Raw genomic sequence first — 15,346 nt, forward strand, 5'->3', positions numbered from 1 at the left:
ACGCGCACGGAATTCGCTATTTAAGCACTGATAATGAGGATGGGGCACCTTTTGATCTCATAATGCTCTTGGGCCTCCACTGTATATGGCGCTCCAGAATGGCAGGCTGCCATTGTGACAAAGACGCACGACCGGCCCGAATTTATTTTCGGGAAAGCATGGACTGGTTTCTTGCAATCCAAAAAGCAGCTGCGGAGCCTCCCAAGTGGCTCTCAAGACTAGAGCCGTTGTGTATGTTGCGGGAATTTTAAGCTGACGAAGCCAGTCTCGTGCTGGCCGACCACGACAGTGCCGTAAGTATATAGCGTTATGTGTATTTTTGTTGTGCAATGTCATGAGCCAAAGACAGGCAATAAAGAAAGAAAAGCTGGCATGGCGGAGTGGATAGCATGCTCGTCTTTCACGCCGAAGACCGGGGTTCGATTCCTGAGCTCGACCAATTTCTTAATCGGTTTTATTTATTTATATGGCCTGACTAGTACGGCTAATTAGGCTAATTGTATAATTAAGCAATTAACTAAGCTCAGTCCCACTTACTTGGAGCATCACTATACGATGCCTTCAATTGGTTACTAGCAAAAGTACAATTGGCCCCGTTTGAAATTCGCGCACTGTGACGTCACGACCGTTTCCGCCAATTGAAAAGCGTGACGTTTTCTGTCGACAACTGCTGCTTACAACGATGAGACATTAAAGGCTTCCGCCTTAAAATTTCAACACATGTAGTTGGAGGCATTTTGAATAAGGGACTTCCGTCAAAGTGAGGTTCTGTCCCTAATGGTTCGTGTTATGCATACACCAGCGTCGTTATTTTCCTCAATAAAGCGTCGTTGAAAGTGAAAATGCGCGAAGTGCGTGTGACATGTTCTGCCTCATGTCTGTAGGGAAACCAAAATTACTAAATGAGAGCTTAGCGCTTCAGGCATCATCGAGCGAGGTAATAAAGCTACATCGGCTGGACCTCGCGACCCATTTTCCGAGGTTGAATCGCTCAAAGCATGTAAGCACATACGCACCTGTAGATGGCTCTCTCTTTGCGCCCCATTTACTTCACAAAGAAGACCCAGAGATCAGAGTACAAGAAGGGCGCCCTTTGCGAAAACATTCACATTTTGCTCCCCTATTTCTCCTTTCTCGTAGCGGTCGAACTCGAACACTTGGTCCTGAAAGCCTCTGAATTTATCCGCATGGCTGAAAGTGTGACACTTAGCTTATTTCTTGCTCCTCCTCACTGCTCGAATATTGATGGGGCACGTCCGGGTGCTCGTGGCATAACAACACGTCGTTTTTATGCATATTCTATTCTGTGGCGATAGAAGCCATCGGCAAGTAGCCACCTTGCAGAAAAAAAAAAGTATTCCGGACGAGGTTCGAGCGAGCCGTCGTTGTTGACACACTGCTCGCGCTTTGCTATCAAGCCATATATGCTTGACGTTAGTATTTGGTCATCAGGAGAGAAAACGCAGAAGAACCAATATTCTGGCTAGCCCGGAAGGCCCTGAGTGCCCAATTTTTCTATGCCTCATTTCTAGTCTATGCTGTAGTGGAGTTCGGGAATAGCTTGCGACTTTTGAGATGCCCCTGCCATTCATGTATTTTCGCAGTTTATCAAAGAAGGTGCGCTAGGGTAAGGTTGGAGGGATTGTTTCCGATATATACCCGTGTCATGAAAACAAAACATGACGCAGCAATCCTCCTTTCGAAATGGAGCAGGGAAAATTCATGACTTCAAAACGACGCAGAAAACGCCTTGTGAATTAAACTGCATCGTTTTAATGAAATAAGCGATGCATCTCTGGGCTTAGTTTTAAGATGCTGAGTTAACCATTGATCGGGGGTTAATATACGGATTGGTTCAAACTGCGATATCTCAAGGTCATACAGAAGTGTACTTACGTCAGCGAGGAACACGGTATTAAGCTTTGTTGGCTTTCAAGAGCAGTGCATATCTTAACGATGCCATTGTGGTTCCAAGAACAAACAATTATCACGCATTTAAACAAAAACTGTACTATTGCTCACGAAGACGCATAAGGTAAGCTTCTGATTCATGTGAATGATGAAATGGTTGCACACAATAATACGTAATTTTCTTTTGTATCACTCAGGTGTGTTAAACTTTGTGAATAATTTTTTGCAGATGATTAGATACCTGCAGGATGGTGAAATTTCTAAAGATTTACTACTTAAAGAGCAAATTAAAGCATTCAGCATTGAAGAGCACATTTTAACTTCTCAGATATCTCACAGATTTATCATTGAATGGTGGCCACAAACTGATTAGCCGCTTCTACAATATTTTTACCAAACAATAAATCGCACAGCCCCTTTTAAGGTCAGGCATAGCGTCCTTGTTTTATTAGTCATACATAACAATTAGAGTGAAACTTCAGAAAAAAAAGAAGGCTTAAAGGTGACTACTTCACAACCCTCATTTTTAGCATCTCCTACATACGAGGTCTGTTAGAAAAGTATCCGACCTTTGGCCGTAGAAAAAAAAATGGCATAACTGGAGCGCTTGAAACCTACCCTTACAAAAATTTTTAGTAACATTCTTTAGAAAGTCTTTCGACAATTGTTAATAGAACCTATCAACATTGAATAGAAAGTCTTTTAAACGCCTTTGTACATTGTAGTAACAACCTATCAACCGTCTTCCGACAATTGGCCACCGATATCCAAAAGAGTCAAGTACATAGAAAGTCTTTATACTTCCTATCATCCCCTTATCGAGTTTGTATACACTTCCTACTGACCCCTTACCGACAATGTCTACCAACACCCTATTAACGGTCTTCCGACAATTGGCCACCGTTATCCAAAAGACTCAAGTACATAGAAAGTCTTTACACTTCTTATCAACCACATACCGACAATGTCTACCAACACCCTATTGACGGTCTTCCGACAATTGGCCACCGTTATCCAAAAGACTCAAGTACATAGAAAGTCTTTACACTTCTTATCAACCACATACCGACAATGTCTACCAACACCCTATCAACGGTCTTCCGACAATTGGCCACCGTTATTCAAAAGACTCAAGTACGAAGAAAGTATAATTCCTACATCAACTTTTGGAAAAGTGTATGTTAACTACACAGTACAACACTTTTACCAACATAGTTTTATCACTTCAAAATCATTTTGTGAACACTGTCCTGGAGTGTTTAAAGAATAATAGAAGCAAAATGCAAATTATTACATTTATTGTGCACAAGTGTACATACGCGCTACAACACATGCATGATGCATCAAAATATTTTATGGAGAACAATAGAGGAACAGAATATTGCCTTCGGCACACTTCCCCTCAGTTCCCTCTGAGTAACAATGACTGACACACAGCAATTGAAAAACATAACAGGTTTTAATTCACGATGTTTCGGCTGGAGGACCAGCCTTTTTCGAGTATAGTATAGCATTCGAAACAAAAGCTGTGTGCTTCAAATGCTGTAGTACACTTGAAAACGGCTGGCCCTCCAACCAAAACGTCGTCAATTAAATCCCGTTAGGTTTTTCTTACATATATACGAGGTGTTTGAGGGAAGACTAAGTAATTTTCAAAAAACAGGTATATTGAGATGAATGTATGGCTTTTTCAGCATAGTATTACCAGTGTTGGCAGGCACCAGAAAACTTGTGAAGAGTCTTACGTAGTAAGCTGGTTAGCTAATTTTTATTAATGAACCTTTTCACTATCAGAAACTTTGTTAAAACATTAAATTGGGCTAGTTGGTAACGGCTTGAAGGAATCATACTCTTAGCGGTAAGAACACACACAACACCAAGACACACACACAGGACACCTGCTAGACTTCAACTATCTTTACTGGACACTTGTACGACATAAATATGTATCACTGAGCACACGCAGGTGCCTCGTCATCGGCATCAGGTCTAACTACGCCCTCCCCTCTCCTCCAAGGCATACGGTTGCGCCGATAAACAATCCCTTTTTCTGCCCATACCAGGGAGGGAGTGCTTACACACATATCACCCGCCTCTTGAATACGAAAGGCCTGGGAGCCGAGAAAAAAGAAAGAGAAATTATCGAAATCTTTCGTATTCAAGAGGCGGGTGACATGTGTAAGCACTCCCTCCCTGGCGTTGGCAAAAGAGATTGTTTATGGGCGCAACCGTATGCCTTGCAGGAGAGGGCAGGGCGTAGTTAGACCTGTTGCGGATGACGAGGCACCTGCGTGTGCTCAGTGATACATATTTATGTTGTACAAGTGACCAGTAAAGATAGTTGAAGTCTAGCGGGTGTCCTGTGTGTGTGTGTCTTGGTGTTAAGAATATGATTCTTTCACTATCAGAGTTAGGCGTCTAGTTGCCAATAGAGATTTGTAGCAGTTACATGCACTGGAGGGGTTTCTTTCCCAGTGTGCTTTCAAAAGCGCATGTATTTTCGCACGATGCAGCCAAATTTTGTCGAGCCACAGCGGCGAAAGTAATCATGTTTTGTACATTCCAGAAACTGATATGGCTACTACGAACAACTGGCTAAAAGTCTCTAACTGCAACCAGTTGCAAACCTGTGTTAGTTAAAAAGTTAATTATCAGAAATTAGTTAACCAGCTTACTAAATACACCTCACCGGCTTTCTGGTGTCCGCTAACACTGGTAATATTATGCAGCAAAAGCCATATTTTTGAAAACTACTTATTCTTCCCTGAAACACCTGGTGCATATATATACTGCTCACTTTCCTGTACAACACAGAAACGAAATAATTTCTTCTGTAACATGAAAGTTCCATGAGCCACATAACAAACCCGTGGAAAAAAACTGCATGCATACACACACATCTCTCCAAAACAGCTAAAAAATCCCACACAGTGAAACAATGCTTACACTGTCTTAAGACCAACATTAAAGGCTGCAAACACTAGCGAATTAAAAGTCAAACAAATGCCAAACATATGCTAAATGTCCCCATGGATGTAGATATTAAGCTATGAGCTGATTTTAATAAAAATGCATCAGCACAGAAATGCTTAAGCGACTGTTGGTGCACTATCCTGACACTTGTCCTCAATATCAGGCAGCCTGCTTGTTGTTCATCATTATCATCAGCCTGACTATGCCCACTGCAGGGCAAAGGCCTCTCCCATGCCTCTCCAATTAACCCTGTCGTTACTTGTCTGCATCACCAGCGGAAGAGGTAGCGTCCTAGTGATGAGACGTGTGCACGAACGTGAGCCTCCTCCATGGCAGAATGCAGCAGCAAGAGAACTGCACAAGAAAACATTCAAAGTATACAGTTATAGTAACTTCTAATAGAATCAAACAAGGAGAAGCAACAATCAGTTAAATGTGCACTAAAATGCAGCACTCCGAGTGAGTTTGATAAGGCTGCTGAGTAATAGCATAAGCAGCAGTCACAAGACTAGAACTAAATGTAATGCGTCCTTGAACAAGAAAAAGCTATAACATGCTGTTGTGTTCAATTCTGCCCCCACATTCGAAGACTGAATGATATTCACAGGAACTGACATTAACGTGTTACACCAAATTAGGCTACCACGAAGAGATATTTAGCCATTCCAGTCATATGAAGATAACATGCAGGCCATCAAATATAAAAATTATTTTGTGTTTCTGATTTGTCTGCACAAAAATTCAGGCAGCTTTTGTTTTCAAAAGTGATGGCACAAAGGCATTGCAATATAATGCACATGTTGCTGTAGATAATGTATCATTTGGAGCTATACCAGGTGTTAGGGCAAAATGTATGAACAAAGAGTACAAAGGTGAGCAAGTTCGTCAGGGCAAGAGTGGCACACTCTAAAGCAAATGAATCAAAATATTAAGGCACACACTGCGTCAGATACAATACTTGTATGTAAAGCTGCATAGAACTACAAGCGATAAAAGCCTCAGAAACGTGCCCCTAAGGGAGCAGCTGGACTGGTAGTTTTTTATTTGTCCCGCAGCACATCCCTCCAGTGCTGAGGCCTGCTCATATCTGTTTAAGTTAAGAATACAAGGGAAACAAGCAAACAAGTGTTCCAAAGAAGATAAAAATGTGCACTTAGGTTGTTCTTTAGGAAATTACATGTCACTAATTGCAGCAATAAATACCTCGAGAAAGTAAATTAAGCTATTTACACAGCTTATTACAAACCTTTATGGCACGGGAGAAAGGCAACATCAAATGCATCGGTTCAAGTAAAGCCAGGGGTCTTGTTAAGGTCACAGCAATATTTGTTGACTTAGGCTCAGCTAGTGTAATGCAATCAGTAACTGAACGTCGGCATGAATAAAAATAACAATGCACCAATACTCAATTCCAAATGCATTTCAACTGTACAGTGCAGTCAATTGTGACAAAGGGAGCGTGAAAGAAAACCTCAGCAATGCTCATGACATCGAATAAGCACCTTTCTTCTGTACAGCTAAAATATAAGCTTTACAGGGTTTCATGTAATGCAAGGATAACCTGGTAAGGTATCAATTATTGATGCTAGCAACAAATATTCTTCTAAAGCAGAGTGCTCCATTTGAACGCCAATGTTCAATTATGCATTGCCCGTTAGGCCACGCCTATCACATCACTGGTTCACTTCAAACATGCCATACCTTGTAAGAGGTAGGTATTGCTGAAGTAAACCTATAAAATTTATTTGCTGCTTTTAGACCGCTGTATAAAGGTCATGAAGCAGATAATTGTTTTAATTTGATCTATACTGTGGTCAAGATTTCCAAGCACGAGAGGCATGAGGGAAAAAACTATAAAAAGCATTTCACACTACAACACAATGCACTTGACTAGGGGAGTGCTTTCATGATGGCCGCAATAACTTTTCCCTTTCTCTTGGTCCTCTTTTAAAAGAAAAAGAAACGAAAGAGAGGGAGCCTGGACCAGAAGATTTTTGGCAGGCTAAAAAAGACAAGGAAAATATACCCACTTGTCTACCTATCCTTTTACAAGTGGCACATGCTTGATATCCAGTGTCAATGTCTGATAGGCTGAACCAGCAGGTCTTGATGTCATTTGCCTCTGGTTGAGGTAGCATTGGCTCGATGACAGATGAAATCTGGTGCAAAAGTAGCGTGATGATACCGGTGGAGCAGCTGTACAGGGCTTGACTGCGGGTGCATTTGAAGAAAGGCTGCATAGAGCCATGCTTTCATAAACATCACAGAAGCCACATCCCATTACAACCTCTAGCTGTTCAGTCCAATGTGTTCATGAGTGCAAGCTAATGCCTATACCTAATACCTATGCCTCCAATAGTTAGCAAAAAAATGGTTTACAAAGCTTGTCATACTTTTCTTAAAGCTATTATTCACGAATCACGTTATACTTTTATCGCTTCAGACTGAAAATGGGGGAATGACATAAATGTAGTGAACGTAAAAAAATAAAATGACAACAAACCTTCCATTGTGCGATTACCTCAGCTGCACTGCAATGGAATGGTTCTGCTATTTTTAATCGTCGTTTCGTTGACCAGAACTATCAAGAAACACAGCACTTGATGTGACTGCGACATAGAACGGGCAATGCTCCTTATCCACTAAACACTCAGGCAGCAGAATCAAAAGACGCACGCCGCTACAAGCACTTTTCGTTCTTATGGTCTCCTTTTCACGCGCTGCTCCTGTTCAGTCGGAATAACGAATCAAGCAGCACCCCATGGTTCTCGGCGTGCAACCAAATTCTATCACATAACTCCTGCGCCGAGGAGCTGACGCAAAGAGCGTGAGGCGGCGGGTTAAAAGTTGCATAGTTGGCAAGCGAGCGTGTCAGAACACCTTCTCTCTGCAAACGATCGCGTGGTGCCCGCATTTTGCACCTCACTGCGAACAAGACGTGAAGACCAACCCAAATGCATTCGCAGCCCTCAATCATACCCCCGACACATCGCAGAAGTCATTTTCCAGTTCTGCACTTACATTTGTCAACGTTCACGGCAAGCCGTTTCTTCTATCGGGCATCGGGCGCCGGCCGCTCTCGGCGTGGTTGCGTGCAGTACGTCAGAGCAGTTTTTGAGCACTGCGTGCGCGTAAGAACGTCTTCCGCAGCACTGGAGCCATCTGTCACCTTCCGAGTTCAGTCACACTACCACAACACTAACGAGGCCGCACATTTAACACAAACAAACTGAAGAAACGCACCCACAACTTCACAACCGTCGCACCCCGTCAACAAAGAGTCGTTTCAGCGTCCTAAAAAAGATAGTGCAGCGCGCGGCCAACATGAGACTCGCAATCCGCCGCCAGCGAACGGAAAGGTGGCGCTAACGTCGCCTAACTTTACACGCGTTAAAAAAAGAATTGATAAAGCCCTTTTTGCCACAAACGTGTTGCATTAAACGACAAAATATTTTGTTTCAATTACAAAGTCAGCAAATTGCAATGATTGAGGTGAAAAAATGCGACTACTCACAACCATCTGTTTCTGGCGGCGCTGCGAACGAAAGCTTGGAAAACCGGGCAGCATGCCGGGCAGCTGCAGTCGACGCATCTGGGAACAGGAAAGCCGCAGCCGCTGCACGGCTGCACTGTCTGCCTAGTTCTAAGGCTATAACTCAGCTCCCCGTAACTGCGTCGCAGAATAAAGAATGATGATGATGTTGCCAAACGCTACTGGTTTCGGTTTTTATTTTCGCATATTGTGTGGCTTAGCGTACTCTACACAGCTTGGCTCATGCGATTTAGTGTACGTGTGTGTACCTAGGGAACACGAGCGTTCGCACGCCGCTCTAGCGTGACGCGCGAAACTTTCAAGGCTGCGCTGCAGCATCGCCTCTGTTTTGTGTGTCTTTATATCACGTCATTGGACACCTTGCACGCTCTTTGCTCGAGCGAGCCCCGCCGACACTCGCGCTACCGTAGTCTTTTTGTGTGCTTCCTTGATTGCTTTTTGCCTCTGCCTTATGCGGTCCTCGGCTCGGCCTCACGTCCGCTGATGGCAGTAAGAAAAGGCGAAGAATGAACACATGCTTTCGCGCGTCTACTCCGTATGCCTACGTTAAAACCCAACACTTTATTCCAGGATTCCTTAGTCATTGCATTACGGGAAGATAGAAAATACAGCTATCACCACGTTTTCCCTCGCCACAGCTTTGTACCGTGTTTGCGTTGAAGGAGATGCAAGTGAAGATGCGGAAGAGGCACTGCGCCTGTGCTTTAGCGGTGCTCAAAGTGGGGGCTGCTCTCACCCTAGCTTTTTCCATACTGGAAGCTCCTCTGTGGCTCAGTACTACCGAAAAATGTAACAAGTCAAGAAAGAGGGCTTATAGTGCTCCAATTGCCGTGCGCCTTCCTCATGCAAAGCCCTTGTTACCGCAGTTGAGTACAGCGGGCCGGTGTTGCCTGTTTTGTTTCTCTATACTTCTCTTTATAGTATCGGCCGCCGAACATGAATAAAAATTAATATTGCCTTGCCTGAAATTTCGCATGTACAGTCGCTGAGGAACGAAGCATCTTGAGTTCTCGAAGCTGTAAGCCTGCACACGTTACACAGAATTTACTCAGAGCGCGAAGCGGTGCGGCCCTTTTCGCGCGGGGTTTTTCAGTCCCGTGCGATCAGCCATTGCTGGTCGCTCGAGGAGGAGGGTTGTGCGAGGGTTTAAATTGGGCGCTCCCAAGTGGAGTGGCATAAAGTGTACCGGTCACTTTTGCATGGCGGGCAGTGTGCAGGGAAAGTGTGCTTGCGGTGCAGGTTCAGGAAGCTGGTGATATAATTTGGGCGCCATTTGGGCTAGCGAGAACGTGTCATTCAATGAGTGTGGAAACACATCGGTGCAATGCTAAACTTGAATTTTTTTGTAGCTCGCAGCAATAATCCCTCTGAAACCTCAGAGCGAAACGCTCTTAATGCTAGTGTGTTTTAGCACCGTCGTACGGTACATCACTGTTCAACTGCACGTTAAAATATGACCTATCAAGAATTACAACAATAGCAACACCAACGTGTTTCGAATTGGCAGAGTTGTTGTACAGCTCTGCTGAAATTCTTTGTTAGTTCTGAAATGTTAAATCTGTTTAATGACTGCCTGAGTACAGAATTTAAGGACGAATACGCAGCAGAAAGCATTGTTTTCGTGTAGAATGATCCATCAGCGAAACTGATTCGCTGTAACGAAGTCATCATTGCGCTTATGTAACACAATATGTCACTAGCTCCTATTTTTTCTTAAAGTTCTTTTAATTTCCTTGAAGTGCGATTCAATAATACTTGAGTATTCTATGAATTCATTCACTTTGTACCAAAATTATTCCGTTTGCTGGTAACTTTTTTCGTAGACTTTATACAATCAAAAATTGTCACTAAATGTCTTCAATTCAAGGCACGTTTCTGAATTTCGGGATAAATGTTCTGTTATGAACTTTGCCCTTTTCCCCGCACTCGAAAATGCGAAAGCAGTAAAGCTAGTATTGAGAAAATTGAACTGAAATTTCTCAAAATCCACAGCGTGCTCTGCTATGGGAATGTGATTGCAAATTTTTGTTTCGTCTTCAAGGTTAGTTAAATTGCCGCTTTGAAGTTGTCGGCTACAGTACTTGATTATTTTAGGCTTTTATTTGTTTATTCGCATCACCAAAATGTTTTCTCGGTTCGTAGTATGTTTCTATTGACAGCAGTATATAAGCAGTAAAAAAATTGTATGAACTTTCTATCAACAAATGTTGATAAAATATGCCCTTAGAAAATGTGACTGCAAATGTTTGTTTCGTGTTCAAGGTTGCTTTAGTTGCATTGACATGTTAGGCTAGAGTACTTAATTAATTTAGGCATTTATTCTCATTATAAAACGTTCTGTCGGTGTCTAGTATGTTTCTACTGACAGCAGTACATAGAAAGCAGTAAGGAAATTGTATGAACTTCCTATCAACGAATGTTAATAGAATATGGTCGGCTAAGGGAATGTGAGTGTAATGTTTGTTTCGTGTTCAAGGTTGTTTTAATAGCTTTGAAGTGTTCGCCTACAGTACATGATTTGAGGCATCTATTCGCATGACCAAAATTGTTTTGTCACTTTCTAGAGTATTTCTGCTCACAGCAGTCCGTAAAGAACATAAAGTATTAAAATGGAATATATCTTCTGTTTTAGAACGTTTTCCCATATCCTGATTACATTCCAAACGCATTTGCTGCGAATAATGTTGGTCACTTTTCAATATAGTGAAATTGTTGACTAGCTGCAACAGATTCCACCATGCAATCAGGTAAGATGTCGTCACGATTATGCGAACAAGATAGTGTTAATCACCTCGAACACCATGCAGTTTGTTCATTTACTTCTCTCAAGGTGTCAAACTGCACCCAGATTTTCTAGTAACTTTCTATTGACAGGAGAGAGAGAGAGAGAGGGGGGGGAAGGCAGGGATGTTAACCAGAAAGGATTCCGGTTGGCTACCCTGCACAGTGGAAGGGAATGAGGGGAATTAAAGAGGAAAGAGAGAAGTAACAAAGAAGTAACAGTCTACCAACTTTGTATTGACAAAGGTACATAGAATGTAAAAATTATTTTCTAGTAACTTTCTATTGACAGGAGTACATACAAAGAAGTAACTTCTACCAACGTTTATGAACAATTGTTGATAGAATGTAAAAGTTACTACAAGGTTACTAGAGTCAATGGAATGTTAATACAAATTCTAAAGAAAGTTGGTATCCATTTTTGTAAGGGTAATTACCTTCAATGTAGTCTCCTTGGGACTTCACACAGTTCTCCCAGATGTGCTGCCACTGTTGGAAGTATTCCGAAAAGGCCTTTTTCGGAATGGAGTTTAGCTCAGCTGTCGTTGCAGCCATAATGTCCTCTTTTGTCTGAAATCGCGCTCCTTTCCATGGCCTTTTGATTTTGGGAAACAGCCAGAAGTCGCAGGGAGCCTTACCAGGAGAGTAAGGAATGTGTTGAACTACAAGAGTCTGGTTTTTTGCCAAAAAAGTAAAAAAAGTGCGAAGAATGTTCAGGAGCATTGTCGTGATGGATGCGCCAATTTCTTGTTGACCGCAACTCCGGTCTGTTGCGCCGCACAGCATCACGTAGGCGATGGAGGACATCCCTGATGTACTCTTTAATCATTGTTTGACCCTGGGGCGTGCGTACTCGTGGTGTGCCACACAGCGAGAGTCCAAGAAAGCAGTCAGCATCACTTTGACGTTGCTGACCATTTGGCAGGCCTTCATTGGTCGTGGGGACGTGGAATGCTTCTACTGTGACGACTGGGATTTGGTTTCCGGGTCGTACCCGTACACCCAAGACTCATCACCAGTGATTATGGTGTTGATGAAGTCGGGGTCACTGTTTGTGGAATCCAGCGTGTCCTGTGAGACTTCAACACGAAGCTGCTTTTGCTCCACCGTGAGCAGCTTCGGCGCGAATTTCGCCTCAACTCTCTTCATGGCCAAATCTTCGATGATAATGGAATGTGCAGAAAAACTACTGATGTCCACCTCTCCGCAATTTCTCGGATAGCCACACGACGGTCCCGTATCACCAGAGCGTTCACTTCGGCAATGATCTGGCCATTTCGGCATGTTGATGGCCGACCGGAGCGTGGCTCGCTCTCCACCGATGTGCGGCCATCTTTAAACCAGTTGTACTATTGCTTAATTTGTGTGCTGCTCTAAGCATCATCACCGAAACCCATCTGAATGTTTCGAATGGTTTCCACTTGGCTGTCGCCCCGCTTCTGGACAAAATTTGATGCATTAGCGCTGCTCCTGTCGCACCGCCATTTTGCTTGCACTAAAAAACCGACGAGAGCACTGCGCACTACCTCACTCAAACGCTGCCTCCCAGCGACTGACGCTATCGGCAGGCGGGAAAAAATTCGTGCATGCGCACGACACTTCACGGTCGGCTTATGCAAGCCCGATTGCTTCATATCCATCAGGTGTTGGCAAAAAAAAATAAGGTCGGATACTTTTCTAACAGACCTCGTATGTGCATAAGAGCTTCGAGGCAGAACACCCACCATCCTTCTCTTTGTGGCTGATCGCAAAGGCGGCTTGAAAAATCTGGTTATTACAAACCTTATTGTCCTGAAGGAATTAGCACCAAAGATAAGAAGCATAACGTAGACTTATTGTTGTCTTCATATATTTTTAAAACTCTGCAGCTGCATTTTCACAAGTACAACAGGAACTCACGGCCATGTCAGAAGCCATCAGCTTTACAATTGCTTTAACGAAATTCTACAAAGATGGAACGACTTGAATGTCAACGACGGCAGCCAGTGTGCATTAGGCAAAAAGCTGCAGGCCTGCTGCTGCTGTGGGGAAGTAATAGGGCGAGGAAAGAAAATAGGATCTCGGAACCGGTAATTATTTCCACATTGAGGAAGCTTTCTTTTAATGTTAATGGTTTTTATGGGAATATGATGAATATTAAGTGTACGTTTTAAAACGTCCGTGCAGCAGCATGCCTGTATGTATTGTTGCTTTTATTAATGTTGTTTATGCGAAAATGATGAATATGATATGTGTTTCTGACAATTTCGGATAGCAGTATGCTTCCATATATTCGTCACGGCTTTATTCTGAAAAGAAAATGTACAGTTTAAAAATTATGCATAAAGATCGAAAAAAATTTAGCGGTGTGACACCTAACAAAAATGTTGGCAATTTTTGCCAATAAATTACACTTCTTATACTTAAAAGCGCTCCTAACCAAAACTTTCACTGACACACGAGCGCCCTTCCAGCCTGGCGATCATACCAAGTCGTTCTGCCCCTCTGCGTTTTTGGTTGCGATGGCACAGCAGCCTGACGTGAAAGAAATGAATTTCGCACGGAGAGGAGCTCGACATGGACACGAGAGCTCACATATCTGCGCTCTTAGTGTCGTTCTTTCAAACGCGCTGATACTAAATTGCGGTGATATGGCAACAAAGGAGCTGCTAATGTACCGCTGACGGAGATGACGGATATCGACATTGCCTACACACAGTGAGTAGACGGAGCGCGAGTAGTTTGTTGCACCATAGGGAATACTCCTCCAAGGTTGGCAAATTCCGCTGCGGGCTTGCGCAAGTACTCGGTGTCATTACTAACCGACTACAGCGTAAGGAGGCTAGCTCAAAGCGTTTGGAGTCTGCCCCCGTTCTTTTACATCTTATTATTCTGCTAACTGCCCCATCATCGCTAATTTGCATTCTTGGTATCTCCTTCGTCGTTCCTTTTTGTTCAGTACTCCATCGTCAGAATTACTATGCCCACGCTTCATAACGCTCGCAGTGATGAAGACCACGCCGACGTTGTCTTTTACGAATTGGCTCTCCTGCGCAAACTTCATGGCGGGTGTTTGTGTGAAGGTCGAAGGCACGAAAGAAGGCTTTTTTTTGCGGGAATTGCACTATGTCTCTCTTACTCGGAGAAATTGCGCTATTTCTGACGCACGATAGAAGAACATACGTGGTGGAACCGGCCCTGCCTAAGCGTATGCTCCGGTTTTGCAGCCTGCCTTTAGTCTGGCCTATGCAGGAAGTGAACTTAACATTCAGCCCACGCCCTCCAGTTTCTCGGCGCAGGCATCTTGGTTTTGCAAAATAACTTTCGTGCCTCATTCCTTTGCCGCACGGGGTATATTCATCAGATACGAATCACTTTTCTGTTCATATTGTCACAGGCCAGACGGAGGACAGTCGTAGACGTAGAGGGGGACCGCAGAACGGCCGAGGGTTTTAATCGCCCAGAACAGAGCCAGCTCGAGCGCGCCTCACGCGAACGCGACCACTCCGTCCTCGTCACGGCTTAGCGCGCAGATAGCTCGAGCCAGGTCCGTGGCATTAGTCCCCCGAAAAAGAAGAGCATCGTCCCGATGCGAGGGTATGTACAATGCAGAAAACGAACAGGAAAAGCAGGAAGACAATGTTTAAAAAAAAAACGAACAAAAAGAAATAAATTAAAACGCAGAACCCGAACACAGTTTAAAGTGGAGCGTCATCGCTCTCACGCGAGAAGTATGGCTTAAGTCGCATTACATGCACAATGTCAGTCCGTGGTTGCCGACGACCGGTAGACACAGTTCCACGTGGAACAACCTCATAATCCACGTTTCCAACACGACGGAGCACCTCATAAGGTCCGAAATATCGGTGCAGCAGTTTTTCGGACAACCCCTTTTGGCGGACAGGGGTCCACACCCACACACGGTCACCGATGTTGTAGGTAACCTCCCTGTGGCGCCGGTTGTAACGTCTGGAGTCCGTGTCTTGTTGAGCTGTGATGTGCAAACGAGCAAGCTGGCGAGCTTGCTCGGCTTGTTCGACAAAGGAGCCCGCATCTGGTGTCAAGTCATCATCCACGCACGGGAGCATGGCGTCCAGCATCATCCGCACTTCTCTGCCGTAGACTAGACGGAATGGTGTAAAGCGGGTT

General features: G+C 43.8%; 1 long non-coding RNA gene across 1 annotated transcript; it reads right to left on the reverse strand.

The window, feature by feature from the left end:
• Positions 1-4,257: 4,257 nt before the first annotated feature.
• LOC149343901 (uncharacterized) lies at positions 4,258-8,224 on the reverse strand. The gene is made up of 3 exons (XR_016282735.1): positions 7,906-8,224; positions 6,915-7,095; positions 4,258-5,238 (listed from the first exon to the last, which is right to left on the reverse strand). It is a non-coding gene; the product is annotated as an uncharacterized LOC149343901 (long non-coding RNA).
• Positions 8,225-15,346: the final 7,122 nt, after the last annotated feature.

The sequence above is a fragment of the Amblyomma mixtum genome, chromosome 5 (assembly GCF_055824585.1).
Source record: "Amblyomma mixtum isolate Tamu chromosome 5, ASM5582458v1, whole genome shotgun sequence".
Classification (NCBI taxonomy): domain Eukaryota; kingdom Metazoa; phylum Arthropoda; class Arachnida; order Ixodida; family Ixodidae; genus Amblyomma; species Amblyomma mixtum.